The following is a 21,421-nucleotide window of genomic DNA, read 5'->3' as shown; positions in this document are numbered from 1 at the left end:
CATAATATCTATATCTGTCTACCCATACTTCATTTGAGACACTGTTATGAATAAAATAATGCATAAAAAAATATATTAAAATAGTAATATTAAAAAATTATTAATTAATTAATTAATTAGTTTATTAACAACAATTATTAGTTATGAAGGGTTAAAAGGTCAAATGACATGACCATTCATCTTCGTGGCCAGTCAATACCTATATAAGCAATTATCACGAAGACAATGTAAACATCATTCATTTATTCACAATAATAAAAAAATTACTTATGAAGACAAACGTTGCACTAATCGTTATAGAGATTAATTCGGCGCGGGGAAAAAATCGTAATAATCGGGAAAAAATCGTTTGGTACAAAAATATTCATTTTTTTCAATTTTTTTTAATATCTAAACCATCTACAACATAAAATAAATACATTGACACATAAATATGATAAAAGAACTAATATATAAGATGATTAATATCATTTCTAGTGCCACATCACACATAACAGTGAATCATGTCCTGAATAGTAAGTCCTGACTCATGACTCCCAACTCAGCCTCAAAATATCAACAAAAAATATAATAATGTATCTCATGTCATGAGTCATAATGTCATATACAATGAAATGAACCAAATAACTAAAGTCTAATACTACTGATTTCCTTTGCCCTTCTAGATGTAGATGTCGGTGGAGTTGGCAGTGGACTCTGCTGTGCTCTAAAAACTGAAGAACTAGGAGCTACAGGAGGTAGACCACGTCCTCTACTTGTGACAGGGGTACCTTGGGTCACCTCCTCCCAAAAAAAAAAATTCTTTTCTCCACAATTTTTTCCAAAAAAATAGCGATTTTTTCATAAAAATCAGCAAAAAAAACCCCTGATTTTATAGCCTTTTTGGCGATTAGTGCAACACTGATATATACTTATTTACATAGTCTCAAGGATGCGGTCCAATGGTTAGGTGGGGAGGTTTGGTCTCCACAGGTCTTGTGGACCAATCCTAAGTAAGACTATGTATACCAGAGAGCGTCTCCAAGCATGATTTCTTTGATTGTAAAAAAAATACACTTATTTACATAGAAGTATTCTGCATAATGGAGTTTTTCTCGACAGTGGTATTAGAGCGGGCCTGAGTGCTGCATTGTCTCACTAACTCGTTCACCGTTCACTTCTCTTCATTCCTTGTTCTCCGACGTGACCTCCATTCAATCCAACTACCATTTCTCGCATCGTTTTCCCCTTTGCAACTTATAGGCTGAGTCACTGCCGCGCTGTAATCGTTGCCGGGGTACCTTGTTGGCTGCACCCTTCTTCTGTCCGCAACATTGCTTCTGGTGTCTGAACAATTGTGCCTGCCACCATCGATACACTGCCATAACCTGTCCCCGTTGTGTTCCATTGCAAATGACGGTCTACTTGTTTTTACCTTGAGGTGTTCCCTGACTGTGCCCCGTGCTTTGCTATCCATCGACCATCACAACTCTCGATTTTGACTTTTTGCCCCCATCGCTGGCTTGTGACTCCTTGTTGCTTACCATTTTGTTCTTGTTCTTGGCAAAACTCATTTTAAAAAAAATTAATTAATGTTATTATATAAATAATTAATTTGTATAATTAACTATTTATATAACTATTAATTAGTTAATTACTTTATAATGCTTGTAGAATAGTTCATGGAGTTTAATTGTCAAGGTCAAAACCTAAAAATTATATGGTATTGACGCTCCCAACCTCGAACATACAAATCGAGGAAAAAGCATCTCTGGGAGGGTGGCAATGTTATAAATAAAATAATCCGTAAACTATTAATTAATAAATAATAAAAAATATATATATAAATAATAATAACAATAAAATAATTATTAATTACTAAACAAGTATTAGTTATGAAGGGTTAAAGGGTCAAATGACATATGAGCATTCACCTTTGTGGCTAGTCAATGCCTCACAAAGGCAATTCAAACATCATTCATTCATTCTTAATAATAAAAAAATTACTTATATACACTTATTTACATACAAGTATTCTACATACTAGAGTTCTTCTCTCCAATCTACTCCTTCCAAGGGCATTGTTTAGAAATTGAATTTCAATTTGTATTCTTCTATTTGTTGCTCAACTTGTGACACTTCCTAACTCCAATTCTTTTTCCATCTGCCCCCACTATTATATCTTCTATTTGATATACAAATAGATTTAATTTTTTTCCAACATTTATATCTATATGCAATTATGAATGCTTCCTACGTCTATAAGTTTAGAGTCACTCTTTTTTCAAATGTCCCATTAGTTTCAATGTTTGTAGCTTTGTGGTTGTGCTCTTCTTGTTATTGAAACAAGGGCTATCTTGGGTATGGCCTCTTCATTATTTGCATTTGAAGCATTGCTTTCTTTCTTACATACTTCATTTGAGACACTGTCAGATGCGTTTGATTCCTTCTCCATGTCGCAAGTATATAGTTGGTTTTATTTTTTCATCTATGCCTTGGCGACCATTTGTCTTCATAATATCTACATTTGTCTATGCATTTCTTATCTGGTTCCTAGTGCTAATTGTCATTGTAATAGTCTATCTATTAGATGTTTTTGCCATTTTTCAAGCATTTTTCCAGTCAATTTTGCCCAAAATCCAATAAGGGTTTCTTGGAATCTTAAGTTTTAGTTGTGCAGTCTGTAGAAATCGAGTGCCTCGACGGTTTTTCAAGTGCTAAATCCATGTATACATTCAGAAACACATTTTAAACAACTAGAGTTGACAATCTGGCCAAAAATTGTGTTAGATTCTGATGAAAAAACAAAAAATGTCTAATAGTTAAAGTGCTCCATTTTCATCTTCCCTTAAAAGGGGTGGTACATACTTGTTATACTTGTTTGTAGTGTATCTATTTGATCTTTCATGGTCTTTCTAGACCTGTGAATGCTGGCCTATTGAACTTATTATTTTGTTTAATTAGTTAAACCACATGTCTAACATCCAATTTTAGTGTTCCATAGTTTGTTTCACTATGAACCCATAAATATACATTTTTAGCAATTGCTCATTTTTGAATATGCTTTGTCTTGTTGCTAAAAATTCCCGTACACGTATGGTCATTTATGTTTCTTTTTTGTTTGAGATGCACAAATTAGTTATATAGGCCAACGTCTTCTTCGTCATGGAACCTTTTTAACAAGACAATTGTGGAACTTTTCCAATGAGAGGAACAAGTGTTATGTTCTTTTGGACCACAAAAACCAAGCGTAAGCTTCCCCTTCTAAATTATTGGAGGAGGTTATCATTTCTTTTTCTCATTCACTCAACGAGGGATTTCTCCATTTTGTTGACGTATGCCATACTATCCTATTTTAGTATTTCTTTTTAAATTTTTTGATAACATCTCTTATGATTTTTTCTGAAAGATTGTGCACAAATCGATGAGACTAACCTATGGATTAAAAAACCACGACCTAGGGCATATTGTTGATTTTCTTAGTGTAATTAGGGTTAGCACAATATTTCTGATATTCATTATTACTTTTGATGTAGATCTTCTTTTAAGCTTATTCCAATATCTGATCATGTAAAAAAGAGAAAGGGTCTCTTTGTTTACTCCCCATGCTTCCACACCCTAGCTAACACCATTCTAGACAAACACTCGTGGCATGGATGGTTGCATGAATGAGGAAAACATGATTTGGGTCTTAACATATGGCCTCACCATTCAACCATAAAGAATAGTAAAACAATAGAGATCACAATACACAAAAGAAGACAAGACCTACCTAGACCTATTGTCAAACTTGGTCTTCTTCTCCAAGTCAAGTGACCCAATATGATGTTGCAATTCGCTCTGCCTATCTGGGCCAAATTTTCGGCCCTCCTACAATTGCTAGGTGCCCTAGAATTTTGGCCCTACAATAGTTGCCCCAATTACCTGCAAATTTCAACTCCCTGCAACAATTGCCCTAAAAAAATGCGAACCACAGAGAGAGAAAAAAGAGATTTTGACCTCGTACTTCGTCCTTATTGTCCTTTGCTTGCTTGCCAAAACTTGTCTTGTGTGAGAGATCGAATGCCTTTGAGGAGGCGCTACCTTTATATAGTGATTTGTCTAGGTCGAATGGGTGTCTTTTGGTGCCAGGGCAGAGTTGACTTGGAGGAAAGCCGACTTGTCATTTTTGGAGCCAAAAATTAAATTTCAAAATTTCAAATTTATATCTTTAAAAATATTTTTTCCTTTGACTCAAGCATTTATAAATATGCTTTACAATGATAAATACAATTACATCAAGTGACCAAATGTACATTATGAAGACGACCCATATTTACAAATTCAACACTCCCTCTTAACTAGGGAGGTATTTACAAAACTGCTAGTTGTACATTGACCCAGTTGAGCAAATCAATCCATTGTACATATTAGTACCTATCCATATTTGCAATTCCATACAAATTTAAGCTTGTGCATACATTTTCACTCACCTTTGCCATATTTGTAGTCGTCATGATTTTCATATTGTTGCAGCGAAGAAATAACTTGACATACCCTTTTAAGGTTTAATAAAGTTATATTACAAGGTATATATAGACACACACACACCATATTTTAACCTTATAAACCTTGGGATAACGATAAGGACTGGTTATAACAACCTGCACCCCCTCTTCCAACTCTATCACATGCTCAAATCCTCTATCTGGAGATCTAATTGGAGGAATGTCAACATTTTTTTTTTTGATGTTTATGGTGTAATCCCTGAATGTCATCTGGAAACTGTCAAGGCTGCTTCGACTATCTTTTCCCTGAAATGTAGCACTCTACTGCCCATTCTATGTCTCCATGTTGCAACATTGCCTCCATTCTCTGACATGATACTATCTTGGGTGGATATTGATGCATGGCTCGTGAAACTACATTTTGGCCGTCATGATCCGTTAATTGCATCTCCATCCTCCTATTGTAAGTAGTGTACCTCCCAATGGAGTAAAGCCACTAAACACCGAGTAACACATCAGTATCTGGTACGTCCACCACGAAGAAGTCATTCATCAATGTATAGTTCCGCATGGTTATTTTTAGTTTGGGGACCCATCTAGTGCAATCCATTTGATGACCATTCAGTATGACCACCATGAATCCATATAACTCCTCTGTCAGAATATGCCTCCAATCCACCAGTGGTGTATCTATAAAGTTGTAGGATGCCCCACCGTCAATCAACATTGTTACCTTCTTCTCTGACATTACCTCCCTGGCTCTTAACACATGGTACCTAGGAAGTCTTCCATGGATGCAATAATAGGGCCTTTGGCCCCAACCTATGATGACTCCTCACTTGCTGCTAGATGTCCCTGTTCTTGCCTCGACTCTTCAACCTCCTCATCACTATCACTGTCTAAGTAGACCTAAATGTAGTGCGCTTTGTTCGGCTTGTCCTTTCCTGCAAATCCGTGTCTTGGCGCCCAATGCTCCTGACAATTGAAACAAAGCTTCTTCTTCCTCAGCTCCTTTCGAGTCTCCTCATCCAACTTTGATTTCCCAGTGTACTTCGTTTGGAAGGGTTTAGCCTCATTAACCTTTTGAGGGAAGGATGTTTTGGGAGGAAATCTGCTCTTGGGAATCATATCCTACATATCTTTGGTTCTACCAACTGCATCTCGTAAAGTGCCAGGTTGATAACCCTTAAACCAACCACGTAAAGGCTCAGATAGCTCCTCAACAAATAACATCACCAGTTGTGCCTCAAATATGTTGGTGACCATAGCTACCAACCTCTAAAACTCTGAGATATATGCCTTCGGACTACTGAACTGCTTGAGCTGTGCCAACTCTCAGAAATGAATCTCCAGATCCTTCCCGTCAAAGTGCTCTATGAGTCTTTGAGTAAAATCAAAATATGAAGTGATGCAGGTATTATCCAAGGTGACTAACCCATGGTACCACCACTGATGGGCCTCTCCGTCTAGATGTAATGTAGCCAACTTAATGGCATGAACCTCTATCCTTTGTTGTAGATGGAATTGTGTGTCCAACTTTTGAACCCATGATCTAGCTGAACATTTTGATGACCCATCAAAACATGGGATAAACACTTTCCTTAGTGTCTTCAGAAGCTCATTGCTCTACCTCACCTTTAGGCTTGCTCTTCATTTGGAGGTTGCCGAAATCTATGAAACTCATGCCAGCTTGAAAGCCTTGTCCCAACTTCCTATACTATACCAAATAATACCCAAAGGTATATCATGCTCATTTTGCTCCAGTTGACCTGTTGCTGCTTCATTAAGAAATTATGGCATAGTGGGTTTAGATGACATGGTATATATGTGGGGTGGTTGTGCATGATTGTGCGTGCATGACTGGATTCTCCACTATAAGATCTCTAACCATTCAGGGGATCCTTCATATGTTGCTCCCTCATCAGAATCTCAGTGGAACCACCCTTGCTACCTAAATTTCTCATCAGCTCCACGATCTCCTTATGGCCCTTAGCCAAATCATTTGGGACGCCAAGCAAGTTGTTAAACTCTTGATTCTACTCGTCTCCCATACTGTCTTACCTTTCTCAAATGGTCCTTCTTCCTCCTTTTTTGCTTCAGGGATTTCTTCTTTCTCCGAGATTGGTATGGGCTATCTGACCTTGTAGTGTCTCTTATAACTGATGTATGGGTGGTCTTCAGAACTCATCAACTACGATTGTAAACTACCCCTCGAACCTCATCACTATCCAAGAACATGCTCTGATACCACTGTAAGATACCCTCTTGGAATACCTTCAATTTTTCACTGAGTTTTGTGTGGGTTTTCAGTGTGTCATTTGGTCAAAGAGTTAGGGTCCATATGGTTGTCAATGCACATTTTGTGGTTTATTTCCAAGAGATAAACACAATACCATTGATATGCCAAGGAAAAATTGAACCCAATTGTATATACTTTAAATTAAACTTAGAATACAACCACCACAAATGTATGCTCACCGCAGATAAATTTGAAACATAATCAGCCAATTCGTTAACTTATGAATAGAGATTACAATTGTTAAATTATGGTATGTTCTATATGATTAAGAGTAATTTACTTCAAATCTTCTTATTAGCCCAATATCAATTTCCAGTATTGCAATCACATCAACATGATAGTAAAATGTAGATAGAACATAAATGTAAACAACAGAAGACAAGACAAGACAGGAGACGCAAGATGTCGCACCAGCCAGGGACAAACCCCAATGCGGGGAAACCCTTTGATCAATTCTTCTATATTCTTCAATAATTCAGCACACAGAGAGAGAGATAGTACAATATCACAAATCTGTGATTTTACAACAGCAGCAATACAATCCTAATCAACAAGGTCAAAGCTGGTCAAACAACTCCCAAATGACCTCAAGTCAACCTGGGAGAACTCAGCGTCCAATAGCAATAGTAAGCAGCCCAAAACAATCCACAAAATATGGTCAAACAACAGTGAAAGCAATTGCAGCTCTGCAGTCAGCCCTAACCAGTGAACGCTGGTCAAATCCATGGTCAAACATGCCAGAGTTTGGCTCCCCAACAATGCGGCTAGCCTAGGAGAGGCTGCCCAACCCAAGAACGCAGTCAAACCTCCTCTTTGCTGGTCAACGCATGCATAAAATAGTCCTGCTACTCCACGTTCAACCCTAGGTCAACGCTGCCCTAAAATAGAGCTGCGTCCTTCCTTCTCCCACGTGTGAGTGCCTTCCACCTCCTACGCATACCAAAGAGACTAGGAGAGAGAGGAATCAGATGGTGAGATGAGTGTCATAATGCCTCAAGGTATCCTCTTCTTATATGCCACGTTGAGGATAAGCTGGGGGTGTAAAACACAATTTTGCTTGTTGGCTGACCTTGACAAATTGTCAAGAAATACAATAAATTCATATCTCCATGAATACATGTTAGAATCGGATGATCGTTAGATCAATCCTACACCTCTCGATGAGAGGAATCCAAGAAAAATATCAGTTGCCCTAAATGAGGTGGCCCACGTGGAGTTTGGCCCTAGTTGCCAATTTTAACACTCCCTCTCAACTAGGGAGAACTCCATCTGCTAATCCATTTGTCTGTCGGTACTATCTCTGCCATCAAATGCACTGCCTTGCACTGCTCAACTCTGCATTGCTCTGCTGAACTATGAAGAAGAAGAAAAGATCGAGAATGTATCATACCATCCTATATTGACCCGAAGTCAGTCCCAGATAAAAGAGTGTCTAATAGCACTCTTACTGACTCGAAGTCAGTCCCAATGAAGAGAGTGTGTCATACCACTCTCACTGATCTGAAATTGGTCCCAAATAAAGAGAGTGTCTCATACCACTCTTACTGACCCGAAGTCAGTTCCAAAAGAGAGTGAGTTATATCACTCTTACTGACCCAAAGTCAGTTCCAATTGATCCCAGATCAATGTCATCCTAGCATAGGGAGTACGATAGATACACGATGCGTCCATCGGTACTACTATGGTCCCTATCCTCATTTCCCTACTCATTGGCCAGATGAGAGGTACTTCCCATGAGTCCCAGACTGCATGGGTAGGATGTCTCAGTAGGAGAAGGATGAACCACTCATCCTGCCTACATGTCGCCACAGGGTATCACAGGGGAAGGTTGAATCATTCACCCTGTACATAGCGCACCACTAGGGGAGGGTGAGTCACCCTATGGTCGCTCGTCACTCCAAGAAGTACCCCAAGCCCTCAAGATCTCCTAGAGCTCAATGTATGTGTTATACTCATTCTCTGAAAGTTAGGAATTTGACCTTTTCCAGGGGCTTTGTCAGATTGTCGGCGACCTGCTCATTAGTCCCAATATGATGGAGCCTTATTGCTCCTCGTTGTACCATATCCCAGATAAAGTGGTACTTGATATCGATGTGCTTGGAGCGATCATGAAATATAGGATTCTCTGATAAACGAATCCCACTCTGGTTGTCGCAGAGGATCACAATAGTATCCAGCGTATGTCCAAACAACTCACTGAATAGCTTCCTCAACCAGACAGCCTCATAGGAGGCCATACTTGTAACAATGTACTCTGCCTCAACGGTGTTCAAAGTCACTGACTTATGCTTCCTGCTCATCCAGGATATCGAAGCATAACCCAAAGAGAAACAACACTCGGAAGTGTTGTTTCTACTCCGATGGAACTCAATTTCAAGAAGCTATGTTGAAGTGTTGTTGAGCCCGAATTGGCAACCCTTCTGAATATAGACAACTTGTGGGGGTCTTGATGTTCTTGGTAAACTCCCGTCCAGACATATGCTTCGCTGTGAATACATTGAGTCAATTTATGTTCAAGCCTCGTCACACACATTGGATTGTTGCTAAGAATCTCTTGAGATATCTCTGTGGTACAATCAACTATGGACTGAGATACACTGCCGGGAATTTGATGCTACTGGCTACATGGATATACTAATTCTAACTGGGCTGACAGTGCGGTTGATTGAATGAGCACATCAAGATGTTGCTTCCCATTAGGGGCTGCTTCGATTTAATGGATGAGCAAGAAGAATAAATCGATTGCTATAAGCACTGTCGAGGCCGAATACATTGCAGCGAGTATGGCCTGTTGTGACGCTGTTTGGTTGAGGAAGCTCTTTAGTGAGCTATTTGAGCATGTGCTAGATACTACCGTGATCTACTGCGACAACTGGAGTGGGATTCGCCTTTCAGAGAATTTCGTGTTCCACGACTGCTCCAAGCACATTGATATCAAGTACCACTTTTTTTGGGATATGGTACAACGGGGAGCAATAAGGCTCCATCACATCAGGACTGATGAGTAGGTCGTAGACATCATCCCGACCCCTTACAAAAGGTCAAATTCTTAGCCTTTCGAGAGAGACTTGGAGTCGTGGAAAGACCCTCCCATGAGGGTCTCGCTTGAGTTGGACATTGAGCTCTGGGAGATCTTCGGGGCTTGGGGTAGTTCTTGGAGCTTTGAGTGACCATAGGGTGAGTGGTTCACCTCCCCTTATTGGTGCGTTGTGTACAGGATGAGCGATTCACCTTCCCCTGTGATACCCCATTATGATTGAGATGTGTGTAGGGTGAGTGGTTCACCTTTCCCTACGATACATGTGTGTAGGGTGAGTGGTTCACCTTCCCCTACGATTGACATATGCAAAGGATGAGTAGTTCACCTTCTCCTATGGCATATGAGCAAGATGAGCAGTTCACCTTCTCCTGTCGATGCCCCGGCATACATCTTACCCATGTAGTCCGAGACTCATGGGAATTACCTCTCATCTGGCCAATGAGTTGGGAAAAGTGGATAGGGACCATAGCACTATCGATGGATGCATCGTGTACTATCGTACTCCCTATGTCTAGGATGCAAAGTGTTCAACAACTTGATATGGGGTCAAGTCTGATTGAGGTTCTACCGCTGGACTGACTTTTGTTAGTGGAGAGTGGTAAGGTGTTGTGACTCACTCTCAATCTATTCTTCTTCATTATTCATATTAGTTTTCAATAGAGCAGAGATGAGATGAGATACAGAGATGGTACATGACGAGAGGATGGCATGATGATCGATGATGATGGATGGATTGGCAGGTGGAATTCTCCCTAGCTGAGAGGGAGTGTTAAAATTATCAACTAGGGCCAAATTCCAACTTGGGACAACTCATTTGATGTAGATGATGATTGCATTAAATTCCTCTTTTTGAGAGGACCAAAATTGATATAAAGATCATCCAATTCGGACAAGCAGAAGTGTGTTTTTGAATTTATGCCCACACATTCAAACTGTTCAGGTCGGCCACATCGTCATGTAGGCTCATGAAGCCCAATGGATGTGACTCTTCACCCTCAACGACTTGTATAAATACAAGTGACCTCTCACCTCATTTGGCATCATCATCACATACATTTCTTCTCTTGTCTTCTCTCATTGTTTCGCACAACTATTGGGTAGATCTTCTCTCTCTCACATGTGGCAAAAAGATGAATTTTCTGGACAAATTGCAGGGCCGAATTTCAGGACTGTTGCAGGAGTTTGTCCAGCGTTGATCGAGCACTTTGACTCATCCTTTGACTACAATTTTTGTGGGAAAATTTCTTTTTTTGGAGGCTGTAAAGTTTGGCACAGGAACTAAGAATTTTTGGGCACTTTCACTGTAGGGGTGACTGCAAGGTTGACCGCAGACTTGACGGCAAGGTTGACCAAGTTTGACCGCAACGTTCAACACTGTTTTGGGTTGACTTTTACCACATTATCAGGCCGAGTTTGACTGGGTATGACTGAGCTCCAAAAAGGAAGATTTGTTGTGGCATTGACCATCTTTGATTTTCTAGTTAGGGTTGAATTTGACTGCAGATTTGACAAGGCTCTTTTCACTTGGATTTGTCAAGTCAACTTTGACCTTTTGTACAATGTTGCATTAATCATTATCGGGATAATATCGGCACGAGGAAAAAATCGGAAAAAATCGTAATTATCGGGAAATAATCGGGAAAAATCATTTGGTACAAAAATATTCTTTTTTTTTTCATTTTTTTTAATATCTAAACCATCTACAACATAAAATAAATACATTGACACATAAATATGATAAAAGAACTAATATATAAGATGTTTAATACAGTGTTACTTGGGAGCGGGAGCGAAAGCGGGGAGCGGGAGAAACATTTTCAGAAGATCCCGATTTGGGAGCGAATCCCGGAGCGTTATATATATATATATATATATATATATATATATATTTTATATTTTTTATATTTTGATACATATATGTCAACAAAAACATGTAGAATAATGAATTAGATATAAAAAAACATAAAAAAACATAGATTGAACCATATAACAACAATCATCTAGAAGTTATAATCTTCATCAACCACGTCCACAAGTTAGTAACATAGTAACATATAACATATTGAGTCTCATGATTCATCAATCTTAAAGTTTCAAGCTTTCAAAATTCAATATATAACATTTATCATCATTGATCACCAAAGTTGTACTTGTAAGCTAAGTGTAACCATTACAACAAATAATATATAACATGAAATGAAATGTTATAAATGAAATGAAATGAAACAACTTTCAACTTTCATGAAGCATCATATTCATAATTCATTACTAATGAGTTATAATTGCCAACTTCAAACTTAAATTGTCATATATTGTTTAAAAAAATATCATAATAAATATGAAAGAGTCAATAGTTATAAAAGCTACTAGAACTAGAAAAGAGAAGTAAATCTATTATCTATTTCTTATGCTTGGGCCTCTTGCCACCACGAGAAATGTCTAATTTTTTAGTCTTGTTGGAAAATCAGGATCTTTGTCATTAATATCACCCTCGAAGCATTAATATCCAGAGGTATCTTTGTCATTACCTCTGTATCTGTATAGGGTTCTTTGTCATTATTAATTAATATCACCCGATAAGCATTAACATAAGATAGAAAAAGCATAGCATGTCAAGTCAAGATTTTGTTTAAGTGATGTGTACAGTTTTAGGAGGGTCATGATAGAGGAGTTCAACAACCAATGTCACTACCATCAAGGTACATAGAGGGATTGGTGCTCTTGATTAAATACGAGTTCCATATCCTAATACATGACAAAATTCAATGGAAACATTGCAATCCCCCAATCCTGAAATCCTGAAAAACTGATAAGTCTACTGGATTTTGAATGAAATCTAAAATTCTACTTTCTCCCTATGAAATCCAATGAGGCCAGAACCACTCTCAAACATCCTGAGTCATTTCATGGTAATGTTAAAAATTTAAGTAAAAGGATGAAAATGAAGATTAAGGAGAATGTCACTTTTACTTTAAGAATTTAACATTACCATGAATAGCATATCAATACTAGGGCCTAGACTTGATCATTAAGCCGCCCCACTCAAAAATTAAATGTTTCTTTCAAAAAAGAATTGCATTTCGAACATCACTACAAAAAAAATTGCAAAATAGGCAAAACGGTCCCGAAAAAGGGAGCGATTACAGGAGCGCGCTCCCCAGTCGCTCCCGCCTGGAGCGCAGATTGGGAACGGGATCGAGGAGGGGGGGGGGGCGCTCTCCCGCAACTATGGTTTAATATCATTTCTAGTGCTAAAATCACACATAACATTGAATCATGTCCTGAATAGTAAGTCCTGACTCCTGAGTCCCAACTCAGCCTTAAAATATCAATAAAAAATATAATAATGTATCTCATCATGTCATAATGTCATATACAATAAAATGAAGAAAATAAATAAAGTCTAATCCTATTGATTTCCTTTGCGCCTCTTGCGAGAAAATGCCACAGCTTTCCCTTTCGCTCTAGATGTAGAGATGTTGGTGCACGTGTTGGTGGAGATGGCAGTGGAGTCTGATGTGCTCTAGAAGCTGAAGAACTGGAAGTAGGAGCTATAGGAGGTAGACCACGTCCTCTACTGGTGGCAGTGGTAGTCCGAGCAGGTGGTGTCACCTCCTCCTGTTCCTCTTCCTCCTCCTCCTCCTCCTTTCTCCTCCCGCTCCCCCTCCACTACATCCTGCACTAACCAATCATCAGCAGACTCCATGAGAGGCCTCTCGGCCTCAACCCTCCATGCAGCAATGGTGTCAATCCCATCCAATGAAATTGCCTCCACATCAGGTGTCCTCTCAAGTTGCCTCACCCACAATCGAAGATTGTAGTAGACGTAGACCATGTCATTAAGTCGCCGGGACTCCAACCTGTACAAAGATCATGAAATAATAATTAATAATTATAAAAAAAATATTGTTTAATGAATTCAAAAATTTATTTGGAAATTTGCAATATTCTAAATGTTTGTGTTAACCTGTTGCGCTTCTTGTTGTGTATTTTTTCAAATACACTCCAGTTGCGCTCACATCCTGAGGAGCTACATGTTTGGCTGAGGATGTGAATGGCAAGATTTTGCAGAAGGGGTACCCTGCCACCATACATTTTCCACCATGCATCTACAACAAAATTACAAATAAAATTTTAAATAAACATGGGAAAAAAATGGAATTTGAAGAGACATGAAATTTGAAGCAAACTTACAAACTAGAAAATACCTGGCATTTTAATCGTCCTATTAGTGACAGTGATCTCAAAGCCAGATGTGCCACCTACCATCCTATATGTCTCAATTTGTTTAGAGATCTCCATATGTTGTTCTGGAAATCGCACCATCTTCTGGACACAGGATAAGAATCCATCCATGATCTCAACATCAAGATCAAACCCACATGCGTAAGAAAATGCAGGGTTTAGGAAAAGCCCAGTAGCATGAATGGGACGATGGAGTGTGTTGTTCCATCGCTCATCAATCACTCCCCATAGGAGGAGTTATCTTTGAAACCCATCATCTCCCTTACCATCATAGTAGGCCCGAATGGCTTCTTTGGCCCTGTCCATGGCCTCATACAAATAGCCCATTGCAGGCTCTCACCATCAACCAACCGAAGAACCTTTATCAAAGGTTCAGTAACGACGCACACCTCTTGCACTCCCGCCCAGAAGTCTTCCTGATATGAAACTAGTCTGCATACGGCCTCTCCCTCTGGTTCGCGGCTCATTGGCAAAGCACGTCACTCCTCTGAAAGAAACATTCTCTTCACATCCCACATAGAATTCAAGAGGGATTGAAGAGATATGAAACTGGTGGCAAACCGTGTAATGGTGGGGTGCACCAACTCTTTGTTGTTAGTGAATCTTCTCATCAAGCTAAGGACAGATGTATGGTTATATAAAAATTTTGTAATGCTTTTGGATGAATCAACAATATCTTTGACAAAGGAAATTTTCCCTATGTCCTCCAACATCAAATCAATACAGTGTGCAGCACAAGGTGTCCAAAATAAAGTAGGACGCCTATCCATAAGTACCCTGCCAGTAGCAACATAATTTGCAGCGTTGTCCGTTATGACTTGGGCAACATTTTCTGCACCCACCTCCAAAATAAACACATCTAGCAAATCACATAAATTTCTTGCATCTATGATTTGTGCAGATACATCAACAGATTTGATAAACATAGTCCTCTTAGGACAACTAACCAAGAAATTTATAAGGGTTCTCCCCTTTTGGTCAGTCCAACCATCTGACACAACAGTGCATCCTATTTTTGCCCATGATGCCCTAAAATCCTCCAATCTTTGGGTGCAGTGACGCTTTTCATTTTGAAGAATCCGGCCTCTGAAATTATGATAAGAAGGGATTTTGTACCCTGGGCCAACACTTGCAATAGCAGCAACAGCAGGTTGGAAAAATGGATTATTCCTTACAATGCTGAAAGAAATATCACTCCAGAGGAGAAATTTTGCCAGCAACTTGTCAGCGTGTTCTTTCTCAGTTCTTTTTAGCATTGAACTAATAGATGGATGTGAACCAGGTGTGGTTCGAGGAGCAAAAAATGATGTGGCAGCTATCAGATTGGTTGATGTTGCAGTAGAACCAGTGCCACTTGCTTCAGTTGACCTTTTTAGTTTCCTTTTGATTTTTTCTTTGGCCTCTCTACTTTGGTCTAAAGTTTCCAATGCTTTCATGGCTCTTTGGATGAGTTCAGGATTTGTATTTGAACAAGGCCCCACATCTTTTCTAGGGATTTGTGCAAGGTGATACTTCAACCTGTACACCCCCCCGGACATAGGGTGGCCACACAACTTGCAAGTCAAGTTTAGTCTATCATTCGGAGCATTAGGTTCACCATATTCCCAGAAAGGATCCAATTTCCTTGGCATGTTTGTTTTTGAACTTTGAAGTTGCAAACTTGAATGGTGTTTCGGTGAAGTTGTGAACCTATGGGAAAATAAGGATTACAGTTTAGTATTTACAAAATTACAAGTTACACATTTACAATTTAGTATTTTAATTTTTATTTTTTACATTGCATAATGAAAACCCAAGTTACCCAACCAAAAACAACCATTCCAAAGTTCAAACCCAAGTTACCTAGCCAAATGGCAAAAACAACGAAAAAAACCATAAACAATGTTTAAAAACAATGAAAACAAAAAAAATAAAAAAATTGGTTCCCATAGTCATACCAAGTTACCCAACCAAAAACAATGAAGAAATACAAAAACAATGTTTAAAAACAATGAAAACAAAAAAAAAAGGCAAGTTACCCAACCAAAAACAATGTTTTTAAACAATGAAAACAAAAAAAATTGATCCACATACCGTTTCTATGGAGAAATCGGTCTCCTCTTGATTTTCTCCTCTAAGCACTTAAATCAGCTTCAAACCCTCTCCAGCGACGTCTCCCAGCGCTCCTTTGCCCTCCGCGCGCGACTGTGCAAATGAATTCATAAAAAAACCGAAAAAAATCTTTATAAAACCTCGCTGCCATGAAGCCCCACGATAAATTCGGTTTTTATCGCGATTTTTTGGAATTTATCGTGATAATTTGAAAAAAAAATCGCGCGCGCAAAAAAAAAAAAAAAAAAAAAAAAAAAAAAAAAAAAAAAAAAAAAAAAAAAAAAAAAACCACGATAAATTCGAATAAAAATCGCGATTTTCACAACACTGCTTTTGTACTCTCTCTCTTTGTTGAACATTTGATATAATAATAAGAAGAATTGATCAAAGGGTTTTCCCCACATTGGGGTTTTTCCTTGGCATCTACCAAATTTGGTTTCCTCTTATCTTCTGCATTTTTATTTTATGTTCTGTCTACAGTTATTGTCAATGTGATTTATGGTTAATGTGATTGCTATTGGAAACTAATTTGGAAATTGTCATTGGGCTGCTTAAAAGTACATTGAAGCAATTGTGCTAAGCATAGAACAGACCATTGTTATCTAAATTTAACATAAAACAATGCTAAAACTGAAGCTACTAGGCCACTAGCCTACTACAAATCATTGATCAACATGATCATTCATCAAACTCATTACCACTACTAGACATGGGATCCTCTTTGATCTCAATAACAGTACTAGGCCTAGCAGAACTAGAAGCACGAGTTGGTCGAGCTGCACGACTACTACTCCCCTCACCAATACCATGTGCCATGCTTGGTCTTGGTGGTTTGGTTCTTCCAGTTACTAGTTCAACTACCATATCTGCATTGGGATCAAAACCCCCCAACTCCATGTCATCAATATCAAAATCAACATCAAACTCAACTAGATGGGTGTTTTCCACCCATTTTGAAGTTGGATCAATATCATCCAACATAATGGGATTTGTATTAGGTCTTTTGTTCAACAACTGGTTGTGCCTTAGTCGAAGGTTGTACTACACGAAGATAATATCATTAATCGTTTTTGTTCGAAACGACTTTCTTATTTGTGTTAATATGTTCAAAAATAGACCAATTGCATTCACACCCAGAAGCATTGCAAGTTTGGTTGAAAACTCTAACTACAAGCTTTTGCGGTTGAGGACATTGACTTCCAAATAACTCCCACCAATGTGCTACAAAGACAAAAGACTAGAGTTAGTTTATTGTTCAACAATTTAAACGTATTTCTAACTGCCACGACTCATCAGGTACCATGTGCTCTAAGCACTCGTACAACCCATCTCTGAACTCCCTAGTATGATCTTCTCCTAGCTTAGCTTTATAATGATACTTTGGGTTAAGGAAATACCTAGTTGCATGTATAGGATGATGGAGTTGATTGTTCCATTTGTTATCAATGATCTCTTAAATAGGCCCATATTTATCTCCTTTGTCCTTGTAGGCTACTTGTATTTGTGCCTTTGCTTGATCCATAGCTTCATAGATGTAGCCCATGGCTCATTTTTCACCATCCATCAATTGTAAGTTGTAACACCTTAACAAGGGGCTCACCAATTTTTCCAACCTCTATTGCTTTTTTCCAAAAAGTGTTGTCAAAAAATTTCTTTGTGGCTTCTTTTCCATCTACTCTGTGAGACCACTGAATTGAACTCCAATCATCACTGGAAAACATTTTTTGCAAGTTTTGTTGTTGGGAAGTGAGAGATTGCAATGTGAGGAAGTGAGCTGCAAATCTCGTGATGGCAGGTTTGACAACCGTCTTGCCCTCAATATTTTTCATCATTAGGCTCAATACCCATGAGTGGTTGTAGATGTATTTTGTGATACTCTTGGCATGCTCTACAATGTTCTTCACCTACTGCACTTTTCCTTTTTCCTCAAGCATGAGGTCTATGAAATGTGCAGCACATGGGGTCCAAAATATGGTCTTATATTTAGCCTCTAACATCTTTCCAGCAAGAACATAGTTTGAGGCATCATCGGTGATTACTTGCACAACATTTTGTTCCCCACTATTGTAACAATCTCCTCCAAAAGATCAAATAATAGGTTGGCATATATCACCCTATTAGATGCATCAATTGATCTCATAAACCCTGTTCCTTGAGGGCAAGAGACAATGAAATTTATGATAGTGCAGTTTTTTTCCATTAGTACATCCATTTGACATGATGGAACAACCTGTTTTGGTCTGTGACTCTTTAAATTCATTCAAATATTCTCCAATGGATGCAATCTCTCTTTGCAAAAGAGTTACCCTCAAGCCATGCATAGTAGGGCCTTTGAAGCTCTTTCTTGCAGCGATAGTAGCATCCCACATAGCTTGGTAATAAGGTGAGTGAGCAACATTAAAGGGGATATCTACATCATACCACCATTTGACAATGTATTCAAAAGCAACGTTTTTGCATTGCTTTTTCCAATGAGCATCCAAGGTGGGTTGACTTAGACTTGGTTGGGAGGTAGTGGCACTAGTAGTAGCAGAGGTAGTGGTTGTGAAATAGCTCTTCGTGTTGATCCTTTTATTACCTTTGGCTTGCCTTTGAGGTTGAGAGTGAGAACCAAGAGTGGAAGGAACATAATGAAAGGGGTCATAGAGATTGGTGGAAGGGATAGAGGAGGAATTTTCAAGGTCAAAATCATCATACCCACTTGCTTCTCTCCTAGTCATAGCTTCTACAAATTCCTTCTTCCTTGCAATTTCATCTTGTATAGCCTTTGTCCCCTGATACTTCTCTTTTCAAGGAATTTTGTTCCTAATAGGCCATATCACTTTTATTTGGTGCATCACAGGGGGTTACTTGGCTTCTTATACAAGCCAAGTGTTGTTTCAACCTATAAATACCCCCTCCCATTGGGTGTTTGCAATATTTCCATAACATTTTCCCATCAACAATGTATAGTGAACCCATGGAGTGTCTTTGGCTTCTGGGGCCATAATGGATGGTGAAATTTCATATTTTGAAGGAAAGAGATCTAGAAAAATGCAAATCCTATGATCAACTATTATCCTTCTTCTTTGATGGTTTTAAGTTGAAAGTTGAAACTTGAAAGGGGAAAAACATTAAAAACTAGAAATTTTTTAGGGACAAATCATACCTGGAAGGTTGGAAATGAAAACTAGTTGATTAAGCCTCCTCCCAAAGATGCCAACTCCACTAGAAAGCTCCTCCAAGATGACAAAAAACCTCCGAACTTCTTGTTGTTGCTCCAAAACTCAAAGCTGTTGCAACACTGTCCATGCTCTTAAACTCTCACAAACACTAGAAGTCAAATGTGTGAGGCAAATGGGAGCTTGGGCTCGCTTTAAAAGTTTAGGGGGTAGATTTGGAGGGAAATCCGCCCATGGTTTGTTCAAAACCACCCAAAAATACCACCCACTGGCACCATATATCCGTCCAACAATGCGCCTACTGAACCAGTTGGCTTGTGTCAGAATCGGCCGGTCAGGATCGTTTAGGTTTGGCACCTAACTGGTCCTAACTGGCCTATGGATCTGATTTTTTGGCCCAGACCAATCCTGAGTTTGGCCAATTTCCGGTTTGAACTGTTGGTTTTTAAAACTATGATCTGAACCCACTCAGGGATTTTGAACCCGGATCTTTATGTTAGTACAAGCTTGATCACCTCGCTGCTTGCTGCCAGACCACACTCCCATGGCCATTGCTGGACATTCATGCCTAACAAAACCATAGTTTTAAAAACCACAACTGGGCATTGAACCGATCGCCTATCTAACTGTGATTTGAATCAGAATTGGACCAAACCGGATTGAACCAGATTCAATAAACCAGAATTGAAAAAAATACATAAAATAATTAATTTTGAATGAAAAAAACTTATTTTTAAGATTACAAACCTTGATTCTGAACCATTAGAGACAAAATATGGAAAGTCTTGTCACCTATATACCATGTAAGGGTGCGTATAGCAAAATGGCACCGAGTGCAATACATATCAATGATATCATCGACAAAATACATAACCAATGAGGCTCTAAATGGCTTCTAGAGTAAAAAACAATGCTACAATGAGGCTCTAAATGGCCTCTAGAGTCAAAAAACAATGCTACAACTCAAGCTGCTATGCCACTAGCCTAGTACAAATCACTGATCAATATGATCACTCATCAAACTCATCACCACTACTACACATGGGATCATCACCAGGAGCTACATAAACCATCTAGCTCAGAGTCTGAGAACTCAAACTCCTCTCTATCCTCAATAACAATATAATAGTAGCATGAGCAACAACACTAGGCCTTGCATAACTAGAAGCACAAGTTCGCTAAGTTGCATGTCTACTGCTTCCCTCACGAGTCACCATGTGCCATGCTTGGTCTTGGTGGTTCACTTCCTTTAGATCCTGGTTGAGCCACCAGATCTGCATTGGGATCAACACCCCCAACTCCACTAGACAGCTCCAAACCAGCTCCAAGATGACAAAGAACCTCCAAACTTCTTGTTGTTGCTCCAAAACTCAATGTTGTTGCAGAACTGTCCAAGCTCTCATATGCTCACGAACACTAAAAATCAAATGTACGAGGCAAATACGAGCATAGACATCCCTTTATAAGTTTAGGGAGCCAGATTTAGGAGAGAACCTGCCATGGTTTGCCAAAAACCACCTGTGGATCCCATCAACATGCTCAACCATGTGGCTTCCTAACCGGCCTGTTTTTTACAAAATCGGCCAGTCAGGACCTGGGCCAATTTGGTACCAAAAACAGCCGGTTTGGTACCAAATTGGTGCTGACCAACCAACAAATTGGATTTATTGGACTGGTTTGATATCTCAGGGAGCTAACTGGCCGGTTTGACCGATTTCCAGTTTGACCAGACTGGTTTTTAAAACTATGATTGGAAGTAGAAGAGAGGTAAAGTAGGAGGACTAGTGACAAAAGTGTAACAGAAGACATAAGGCACGTATATATCCATGACAATTAGTCTTTCTTATTTGAGTCAGAGCAGATACATTTAAAGAATAACACCAACTCCTGCAAGACATGCCATGGTTTATATTTTATAAATATGAAAATTGAAACTAAAACTTAAAAGGGCTTATGTGGCACTTTGGAGTGGTATTTGGTTCAACTGAAATTTTAAGCCCTCCAACTAAAACAGAAAATCTAGGACTCTGTAGCACATAGTCTCAGCTTTAAGCTTGGCATAGGCTCAACTGCCATAAGGTGGAGGGAGTGTGAAGCGATTGCTTATGTACATTTTTTA

General features: G+C 39.0%; 1 protein-coding gene across 2 annotated transcripts in view; it reads left to right on the top strand.

The window, feature by feature from the left end:
* Positions 1–21,421, top strand: part of PRT6 (proteolysis 6) — a 221,844-nt gene that overhangs the window by 199,367 nt on the left and 1,056 nt on the right. The window lies entirely within an intron of this gene.

This window comes from Pinus tabuliformis, chromosome 9 (genome assembly GCF_031772625.1).
Source record: "Pinus tabuliformis cultivar Carrire ecotype Pingquan chromosome 9, CPIR1, whole genome shotgun sequence".
Taxonomy (NCBI): Eukaryota; Viridiplantae; Streptophyta; class Pinopsida; order Pinales; family Pinaceae; genus Pinus; species Pinus tabuliformis.
The sequence above is the reverse complement of the archived record's forward strand: the minus strand, read 5'-3'. Positions and strand labels throughout refer to the sequence as shown.